Below are 11668 nucleotides of genomic sequence, written 5' to 3' on the forward strand. Positions count from 1 at the left end.
TGACAAGCTGACTGGATTTACTTCTCCAGTTTGAAGCTTTTTAGCAGCAATGTTTTCGGAGAAAAAAATGCTCCTGAAAGAAAGCAGAAAGTTTCCAGTTAGTTCAAGAAAGCCAACAGAAAACCCGTAACATTTTTAAAGAACTTTTTCTCATCCCTAGTAGTTATTTTAAACACCAAAGCTGACAGTTCACCACTTTTTCTTCAGTATCCTACAGCGCTAACCAGCCCGCGAGCAGGATACTGAGGCCACCAGCGTACAGAGTGCAGACAGTCATTTCCTCCAATTCATAATAGGATGCAGACATTCCCCACCTTCTGCCCTTCCACCTATTTTGTCTGGCCAAGTTCACAGCAGTCCTGAAGAAGGCGTATGCTATTCCCCAGCAACAGTGATAAACTTTATGTTCAGCAGTAGCTTCACTTTCACTTACACTTTTGTTTCATAGTCTTAGAAATACACACTATGTCATAATCTCCTTCTATTTCTAGCTGTTCTCGTCCCTGGGCCCCAGCAACAGAGGGCTTCAGCTTCTATGCTGTTATTAAAACAGATGCAGCCAACAGCAAATGGCTGCAAAATCTAAATGCTTCCTTTAACATACTCTGTCCTTAAATAAAAGAAACAAAAATTCATCATTCAAAAAAAAAAAAGAGGGAATGAGGAAAGAGGAGCCATGGACAAATGAAGAATGGCAGTTTCAGTTCTTTGGCAGACTTTTCTAATGGGCAGCTACAACAACTGGGTATGTTCTTCATGCTACTGGACAGCAGGCTAATCCACATTTTCTGTATTCCAGTATTAGGCTGATGAGAAGGACTGGAACACATTAAGACACGTTAAGGGGAATACATGACTTTGAAATTTATTATTTCTGTGCTTCCATAGACAAACATGGTAATTTAGCTGTAAGCGGTCAAAAGCACCCATGAAAGATTCTTTGCAGCCTGGATAAGTCAGATTCATTCATGTTTTAGAGCTCAGGTAGAGTGCAAAGGGAAGCCAAGAACCTCTAAAAGTACTAAAGGAATAAAAATGAAAACAAAGTCCTATAAACACAAGTAGATGACTGACATGGGATCAAATAAAGCATCTGCACCAGCAGACATACTTCTGTCTTCTAGCAAAATAAGTGCTAAGTCCAGGAATGCTTAAATATAGCTGAATAGAACCATTCTGTTTATTTAATGACAGGGTGATGAAGTGTTTCAAGAAGAAGCAAAAATCACCAGACTCTCAAAAGCCTGAAGAGCCTAGGTGACAGCTGGTTTTCATAAAGCACCAAACAGCAGACAGGGGCATAAATGCCTTGCAAAAAACATCTTGCAAGACTTTACTTGGTAAGTCACAATTCCATGTTCTTCCTTTTAAAGAACTACACCAGATAAACTGTCCCATTGCAAAGACCATTTCTGAAAGAAGATGAGTAAGAAACACGTAATCACAATGGAAATAAATAAAAAGAGAAGTCTAGCAAGAGAACACCTGCAAAATTTACCATCCAATCATGTTTTAGAGGTGAATGAAGTCCTTATATTATTCACAATGGCCAATACCATGTAAAGTGTTTTCTGCACATATTAAATACAGAAATGAAACAACACCTGTGTCATGCGAAAGTTTTCTTTCAAAAAAAAGTAAAAAGTTGATTTTCAAATCCACGTGATAGTTAAGTTACTGTATAAAAATATTATTTTCTGGTGGCTGGTCCCACACCTGAGCAGAAAACAACCACCTCTTTGCCCCTAATTTTAATCATTAAAAATCAAAACTAAGCATAAGCCCCCAAGCGCCTCATATCACACTTGCAGGAGGATTCAGAACGATTCAAAGGAGCTCTCCACGCCAGATCAGCTTGAACAATCCCCCTTCCTTCTTTCGAAACCACGTAAAAGGAATCTGAAAGCTTAAACAGTATTTACATTTAAGTTGACACTTCCTATTTCCACTATTGCAGAAGCACTCATAGGTTGTTTCAAAAGTACGGTGGCAAATTTGGCCCACCGAAGCAAGTATGATACTTTATTCCACACTAATAATCCTGGGGGAAATGAAATAATAATGCTAATATAGACACAGGGAAACAACAGGGAGTAGATGTCATCAAGTAAGCAAGCTTTCTTAGGAGGACACATGCTCAGGGATCGGGGAGTTCCTTTTAAAAAGGTACTCGATTATTTGAGACTGAAAGAAGGACATAAAAAGGGAAAATGTCAGAATTTCAAAGGAAACCTCAGTGACTTCTGTATGAGATTTAGCTCTACGTGCCTTTGAAAATTTCCTCTTTAAAGCACAAGACAATTGCCACATTCCGGTCAGAGCACTGAGGGGAGAGGGTGGAGGAAGTCCTCAGTGCATCCTCCTGTATCACTTCCTGATCACATGAGAAACTGAACTTGGCACAGATGCTTACCTGGCAAATCACCAAGACATTTATAAACACTGAAGTGACTCATTTGGCAAGCCACAGACATTCTTCCTAATTTGCCCCAAACTGTAACATAAATAGGCAGCTAATAGATAGATCAGTAATTTAGAGGAGTAAAGTGCATCATTTTAAGTACCTTGATACAGGCACAACTGTGTCTTTACTCTGGGATGTGCTCAGTCAGTACTTCAGTGTGGAACTGTATCTTACAATATCAGGTCTATCTTCATACATGGCCATTACCACATAATTTAACTATACAATGTAACATTTTGCCAAATAGCTTTATATGGACATAGGAATGAACAACAGTGTAAAAATCTTACAGTTACTGATGTATTCAAGATACGGCAGTTCCTAAGCAGAGGTACAGCTCAAAAGCTACCTTTCATCAAATACTTTCTCCCACCCACCATATTACACTCTCTTGCATCCTAGTTCTGTGTAGCTGGTAGCTGTTCTCAGCTTCTGCTAGAAAGCCAACTATAGCCATACTAATCTCATTCAAGTATCAATGGACTTGAACAAGTAAAGGCAAAAAAAAAAGTCAACATTTGTACCAGTACAGCAATAAAGGTGTAACCTCGTGCTGGCTGTGATCTAATAGCTCTGATTGCTGATGCTTAGTAGTAGCTGACATGAAAACTTTATATGAGGAGGCAGCCAGGGGTTGCAATGCATGCCTCCTGCTCACAACTCATGCAACATTAACACGAGCTCCACAGGGAAAGACTCATGCAGAAAGTCCTCCTGGCAGCTCACAACAGTCCTGTTGGTTGCTTGCAGGAGCAACCTGTCTCAAAGCCAAGATCATCAATTCCCTTTTCTTGTCTGCATCCTGCCCATTTACACCAAGTAAATGGCAGAGACCCACACTGACATGAGGAACAGCAGCAGAGGCATCACCTTGTCCTTCACTCCATCAGAAGCTGTTGTTGGAGGAGCACAGCTTACCAGGGCCCAGGCTGTCTCCACTGACAAACATCTCCTCCCTACTTCCACAGGTAACATCATACTTCCAACGCAGAAGCCTCAGAAATGTCACACTCGCACCATTACTGTCAGGATCTACAGGCAGCTTCTCCCCACGGAGCTGCACAGTTACTGCACACCAGAGGCTGTTGGGAAAGCAGAGCACAATGCTCCCAAGGGGAAGCAGAGTGACAATCAATTCATCTGGCAAAAGTACCCCAAACTGGCTTCCTGTCTGCAGGACTGGATGGATTAGTAAAAACTGTACGTCGACCTGAAAGGACGGAAGATTATTCCTTTCAGATTATATACTATTCAATCCATTTACAGAAATGTTTGTTTGTAAAACCTTCTTACCATCTCCTGAATTAATAAAAACTTGCCAAAGCACATCATGGTCATTCAACTGCTGTGACTTTTTGTAATCTTACATTACTTAGAGAAACTTAGACTTCCTTGCCTGTATCTTCTCACTAGACAGGTATTTATTCTGAAATTAAAAGAACATGCATTTTCACTGTATAGTTTTGCTTTGAAGGTTTTTCCCAAAGCTTTGCTCTTCTGGTAATTTCAAACCACTACAGGAGTTAGGAAGTAAGAAAATATTTCAATCTGGCTTAATGTATGACCTCTCCATTATACTTGTTTAGTGACTGCAGCTGAAACACTAAGTTTCATCAGTTATCCCTGTGAAAAATTCCATATTTATGTGGAAAATAAAGTAGTATTTTCATAGGAAGAGAAGAACCACCACATTAGTACACCCCTTCAGCAACTCAAAATCTCTATTTGAGAAGACAGTTAGTTTTTGTAACCTAAGTTATTTCCATCTCACAGTTTCACGTTCATGCCACGCTTTGTCACGATATAATGATTAGATTAAACATACTGTACAAGAAAAAGCCAACTCCAAACAGGAAAAGTGTGTCAACATCATTTAGCAGTGTCCTTGTACAGACTGCCAAAATATTTAGAGAAATTACAATAAAAACACAAATTAGACTTACCAGAGAAAGGCTTGCTAGGACCTCACTTTGCTGTAATTAAATAGAGTGCGTTTTTTAACAATTAGGTACGTTGGCATTGGTAGAACGTAACTGCTGATAAAAGAAACATGCTTTCTGCAAAGTCAGCTTTCAGCATTCATAGTTATATTTCCCTCTGGGTTATGAGCTAGACGTGCAGAAAGCATGAAAAATACGCATGAGAAATGACACCACATAAACACAATTCAAAACTACAGTATGAATGTGCTACGGCTTAGGTTAATTCTGCCAAATTGACACCAAAAAAGTGCGAAGAAGCTAGGTGAGTACCAACTAATGATACTGATGGATTAAACTGTCTATCATAAAAAGCAGGGAAGGTTGATGCTTCTATCTACCAGCATTTCAAACTTCTACACAGCAGTTCCCACTCTTTTTGCTACTGACCCTCGTTGGTTTTTTTTCTTCCTGCAGCCAAACCTCACTGCCACCTCCCCTGCCAATGTGGGCTTTGGTCACCAGCAAGCAAGGACTCCTGAACGCTAAGAGAGTTGCAACAGGAGTCTCTGAACCAAGGCCTCTTCTCCATGGGCACCAAAATTGTTCATTCCCCAGATGCCTGAACAGAACCAATACCCTAAGTCTTCGAGGACTCTTAATCTAACCCTGGTCCTAACTTCTCTACAGGAGGAATAGGAAGAAGAAAAACACCAGCTCTGCTGCGCTGGGCAAGTTGATAAAGAAGGGTTTATAAGTTCAAGAACAAGGACCTTTACCTCCACCCAGACAACACAAAGGCATGAGGCCCAGTGTCTATCAACTATGCTCCCACTGTGCAAACAGCTACATAACCATGACAACACTGTTTTGAGGGTGACAATGAACTAAGCACATTTTTGGCACCCTAAAAAGATCAGCCAGCTTGGATTCAGCTACAGATCCTAGTATCCAACATCGTTGATTTATTGCCCATTTTGAACAATGTTGACTTCCTTTGTCAGGCTGGGAATACACAGTAACAATGCAACCAGCCAAAATGCTGCATGTATACTTAGCAAATGACATTTAACATGCGGGATGAACAATGCAGCAGTAAGTCATGACTGCTTCAATTTCTGAAAGGAATGCAAATCCTGAAAATCCCAAGGACATTCCTCCATAAAGCGTAACTTGTTTTGTAATGTTACAAAATGTAATTGTTTCAAAATTCAATATAATATTGTTATTAAAATAGACTGCATTTAGCTGCTTGGAATTAGAATAATCTGAAATACCACACCATCTCTACCACCAGAGCTATAAGCAGTTTAGTCATATGATGAAGAATTCAAAAAGAATCTTGAGTAGCTATGAATACAGTGGAATGTATATTTTTCAATACTTCCATCTACTGTATTTTGGAACTGAGCTGATTTGAGGTTTTGGGTTGGTTTTATGCTGTCCATCTCTCTGCATACGTTTCTGGAATTTCCTTCTCTGGTACTGAAAATTGGTTTTAGATGCAAATATTTATATTCTGAAGAAACATGAAAGATGACAAAAAGCCACTTCAATTCTGTAAACAGGGTTTTTGCATAATGACTTCTCAGAATACAGCAATGTAATTTGAACAAATATAGTAACATAATACAGTAAAAATTACTTTTTTTACCATGCAAGTACTTTTTAAAACAGCAACATTGCAGTTCTAAAAAGTTACTGAAAGGAACATTTACTTTCTTTTCAGGGTATTTAACTAGTATACCCATGTGATTCCACAATTACCATAAGCTTACAGATGTTTAAGCTGTACATCCCTTCTACCACCCCTTCTTATTCATTCTTCCCTTTTGTCCTGCAGCCACCTGCATTCAAATGGCCTTGAGATGGGTCTGCCTCAGAAAACTGCAGTGGGCAAAATCTAGTATTTTATTTTGCCAGGTTATTTTCAGGTGGATGAGCCCTCTGATCTGGCACATCACACAGTCATGTAAACACTTGCTCTGGTGTAAGAAAAGAGAGAGGGGGGAAAAAAAAAAAAACTGAAAGGTAGAACCATCTATTTAGGCAGCAGCCCAAACCATGGAGCAAACTTCCACAGTCACTTCAAACGTCCCTAAGGGGCACAGCTGAACTTCATGTCTAAATTCAGTACAGTCATGAGCTTCTGCTTACATCTTCCTCACCCTTCTGGCACAAAATCATGCATCTTTCATCCATCAGCCACCCTTCTGTTACAGTGAATACCCTCCTGTCTTTCCTGAATAGCTGATGTAGCCATTTTGAATATTCAAGTGTCAGGGTTACATTAAAAGAGAAAATTAACACATGAAAAAGGCTTAACACTAAATTGAGAATTATGTTTTCAGCTGCACTTTGCATTTTAAAGGATCATTTGCCATTTTACATTTCTACTCAGCCTTGCTTCACCAAGTAAGTACTACCAACAGGTGCCAGACCACGTGAGATTTAAAGCTCAAGGAATAATTACGTTTTAATGTTGCCAATTTCTCTCCAATCATTACTACTTTTCACTAGCCTTACACTTTTTTTAGAAAATTTCTTTTAGATTTTACCTCTACAGCTTTGTAGAGGATCAATACTGCTACAGCTTCAATTTCAAAAACAGAACATTCATTAAATGATGACCTTGGACGTGACTGAATACCTTCCCACTACCTTCCTTTTGCTGCAATTCCTTTCGCTGTAATGTACAGTGGAGCCAGTTGGCCTTTAAAATGAAAGAGAAATTAGAAAGCCATAGATGAGAAAAAGACTCCTGGAAAGCACCATTTCTCAGTCTAGCCCACAGCGAATCCCAGGGGATGTGCCAGAGACGATTCCTTAGAGGACTGAGGGAAGTTCCAAAGATGGCAGAGAGTGACAACCAGACAGACAACAGCCCTCCAGCTTGACACAATTGTTCACTGCAAGAACCTTATTGCAACTGCAGAAACTAGTAACGTGCTCTAGTGAAAATTTGGCCCCTTAGTTCAAGCTTCAGTCCTAGTATATCACGTGTGTCAATGTTTTCCAAGCCTGGTGAGTATCTGTAAATCATGATGGGGCCTACGTCTACAACTGTATTTCTAGGGGCAGTATCATGATGACGATGGCGATAAGGAGGAACACCCACTAACAGCAGTTCTGTAGGCATCTACAGCATCACAAGGCTGTTGTAGACTTACCAGGCTCTACAAGAGATGGCTCCACTCTCACAGTGCCTGTCTATACATTTTGCAGTGGATGATTTTAGTGCTCAGCCTCTGTACCATTTATAAAAAGACATTCACTAATGGTTTAAAGTTTGCAACACTCCTGGAATGGCCAGGATACTTTTGTCATCTTCTTTTGCTTCTAAGCCTTACTTTGTTTAATTCTTATTTGAATTGAAGCAGCAGCATACAGACAATACCTGTCAGATGCTCTCACTGTTGGTGAGCCAGAAGCAAACCCATCAGATGCTCCAGCTGAAGCACCCCTTTAGGGGCAGTTCCTGATCCAACTTGGAATACTTCCAACAGTGCTGCCAAACTCCAGTGACAAAAACATACTGTACCTCTGGCCGAACACAACAGACAAGAGTTGGAGATATTCTTGCCCCTACAGTGAGTTGAACAGACTGATGCAGAAGAGATGCCCAAAAAGGGTCTCTCGGACAAACTGTTGGGTGATCTGTTTTAGGGAAGCCACAAACACATGTGGGGCTCAGGCCCATTCCCTCCACTCAGGATTGCACTGGGAGAGGGGGAGGGCAGGGCTAGAGGCAACCCAGCCATTGTACTTGCACAAACATGTAGGAGATGAATACATGAGAACAAGTCTGATCCTGAACAAAAAAGCATATTCTTTTGTTTAATAGGAAAACAGGCTTACACAATCACACCATCTGCATCCCTCCTAACCCTTCCCCCTTAACTATTTCAGTTAATAGCCACCATCAGCCAAATCTGACAGAATAGCAGCGGGCTCAAAGATAACTATGTTCCTACAGGAGAGGCAGCTGGGGGGAGGACAGACATCTTGGAAGCTACCACATGGAACACCAGGCTGGGCTGCGAGTTCACATCTTGCCAAGGAACCCAGAAGAGAACGAGCTCACTTCAAAGCTGCAACTGCAGGCAAAGTGTCCTAAAGATTTCACATCAAGATTTCAGACAAGATACAAGTCCAGGAAGCAATGCTTCATCAGTCTTGGCAGTTTCTAAAGTGGCTTCTTTTAAAGAACAGAAATTAAATAAACATACTTCACATATGTTAAGGAAGCATCATCACAAATTCAGATTGTGCAGATTCTCAAGTGAGGTGACAAAGTTACATGCAGCTTCTGAATGCTAACAAAAAGACAAACCAGCTTCCAGTTAAGTAAATAAATAAATGTTTTCTCAAAAAAACTCAACACATTTTTTAAGCAACAGCATTGAATTTCATGTCTTAAACACATGCCTCTGCTAAAGCCCATCTGTCAGTAGAGAACAATTGCCCAGACAAATGGGGATGATGGAGATAGTAGTATTATAGAAACAAACTGCCTGAGCTCTAAGCAACAAAATTGATTTTCCTTATCCACATAAAAGCTTTCCCATTTTACAGAGTAGTATTTTCATTTGTGTTTGCTATTCGTTTAGGAAATAGGGTACTTGGTAATGCAGGAGAGGCTGGGAAAGGCCACAGGACTTTAAGATTTACAACCAGTTATGTCCCCATGTCAAGAGTCTGTGACTCCTGAAGATACAAGGGATGCCTTGATGAGAACCCAGGATGGGTCTTGCAGTGGTGAAGCCTACATGGAATGTTATTTTCCTGCTGGATCTTTCACTGTCCTAGAGCCAGGTTAACCTGAAAGGCCACCTTTTCAAACACTGTTTTACAGAGAAGTATCCCAGACTGTTTCCAGTGTTAAAATCAGAGAGGGCCTCCAACTAGGAAAAGCCATGGTAAAAGAAGTTGCTACCTTGAGTAGCATTTACATCTCTTTACTGCTGACCTAACAACGTATATCCTAGAAGAATTTCATGTTACAAGTGCCAACAATTCCAGGTATTTTTGACCACAGGAAAGTACTTAAAAAAACCCACACTAGACTTCCTAATAGAGGTATGGATAAAAATAAATCAGCGTTCTGCCTACCTACAGGAGTCTCAACACATACTATCACCTATAAGCTCAAACACAAGGTCTGTATTTCTCAAAATAACTTCACACTTTAGTTCCCACTGCTAAGCAGTCTTCACAGAGAATTTTCTTCCAAGTAGCATTTTATTTGTAATAATTAACTACTAAATATATTTCATTCTTTAATGCACTGGGGGGAAAAAAAAAAAGATTGAAAATTATTTGGAAGAAAATTGTACCAGGATGCAAGTTTTGATGGGAATAAAAAGATATTACTACTCAATCTCTAGGTGACCTGTCACTGAAATAAAATAAATAGCATCACATGCTGGAAGTCTTGTGAAAGCTGTATAAAAATGAGTGTGTTCCAATTAATCTTTGCACAAAACCTCCATATTTTATATTATTGCAAACAGTCTTCAAGACATCATCTAAATTTGCCAGACACCAATGCTCCAATAACTCAAGGCAGGCCCCTGCTTTGCCCTGGACAAAACTACACTCAGTCTAAATTTTAATCACCAGCACTATACACAAAGAGAAAGCACATCAGTAAATACAAGCTGAGCTCCATCAATAGGTGTAATACATATTAAAAAAAAAAAATTGTTCAGAGTTTTTAATTTTGGAAAAACAAGTGAAACCCTAGATTGCATTGGGATATACAGACCACCTTGACTTCCAGCATAATAAAGAATAAAATTTACATTTAGAAATATCTTTAAAAGTAAGGGACTACCTCCAGGGGGGAAAAAAAAAAAAAGTCATTCTCCAATTGAGTTATAAAACCATAACACACTCAATATGGCCTGCATTCCCAAACAAATACTGGGAAAATGATTCTTTTTTCAACTTTATCAGAGCTAGACTTGTTTCTGTTTACCACATCCTCAAGAACAGCACAGGCAGGATAGACTTGCGTTGATACAAACATCCTTCCAGAATCACTTGCTATTTAACCAACGTATTCACATGAGCATAAATGGAAATTTGCATTTATCAAGCAAACTATGGTTTACTGTTGCAAAAGATCTTGGAAGTCACATACAAACCACACCACTGGAGTGTAAAACCACGTCAGATACTGCATAAACACTACCAATTGTTTCAATAGAGGAAAGGAAGCCGTTTGGCCAACAGGTTAAGAAAAAAAGAGTATCTGAAGGTACTGGAAGTCTGAGGGGTTTTAAGTTCAAACCATTCTTTCAAAAGACAAACTGACATACGCTTTTCCCAAAAGCATTGTGTAGACACGGAAATCGCTACTAGAATCATGGGATCAAGAGCAGTTGTGCATTTTTATATTCATCATTAACTTTGTTACAATTTACAGTAAAGACAGATCAAAAATAGAGCCAAGTTTGAAGAAAGTAATTTATGCAGTATGGAAGTTAAATGGAGTATTAAAATCCAAAAGTTTATTAACGCTTCTAACTACCTGAAAAGTCTCTCTCATGAACAGAGATCTTCCTCCACAGTGAGGGAAGGAATGAAAACAGATATTTTAAATTCCCCTGCATATCATCATCTTCATAGATTTATGGCAAAGGGCTTTCTGTTACAATGCCAGTCTTTCCAGTCTCCTCTCCTTTCTTCCCCTTCCCCTCCTCCCTTCCCTGTATCACACTGTCAGCTTCTTTAATACTGGGAAGCCACATGTGGCTTGCTTATTCATGCAGCCTTCCTGACAGACTTAAATCTGCTCTCATATTAGGACTCATCTATTCACAAAAAGCTGAAACATCCGCAAAATAATTACAATTAGGCAAGACTGGTTTGTAAAAGCTAACTAGCTTTCATTATTCATTGAGACACAAGACTCTACACCAAATTCATCTCATTGCGTAACAGAAGGAAGACCTTACCTGTGTGTCCCTATTGGGTTTTCCCTTCTTAAGAATTAAGACTTTGACTCTCCCCCACCTTCAGAGCTCTTTTCCATGTGAGTCTTCTTGACCTCATTCCAGAGGCCTCATCATCACAACTAATCACCAGAGGATGCTGCTCCTATTTTCTCCACAGGCACTGGCCCACTTCAATTCTTAAAAGACCACTCATTTCCAAATTATAAAAGTCAGCTGCTAATATTAACCAGACCCCACAGGTGGGATTTGCCTGACTAAATTATAGATTCTATGATGCAGATAAGCTCATCACTGGGATAAAATTAAGGCCAGTAAATGCCTAT

The sequence above is a fragment of the Haliaeetus leucocephalus genome, unplaced genomic scaffold (assembly GCF_000737465.1).
Source record: "Haliaeetus leucocephalus isolate CR32 unplaced genomic scaffold, Haliaeetus_leucocephalus-4.0 Scaffold240, whole genome shotgun sequence".
Lineage (NCBI taxonomy): Eukaryota > Metazoa > Chordata > Aves > Accipitriformes > Accipitridae > Haliaeetus > Haliaeetus leucocephalus.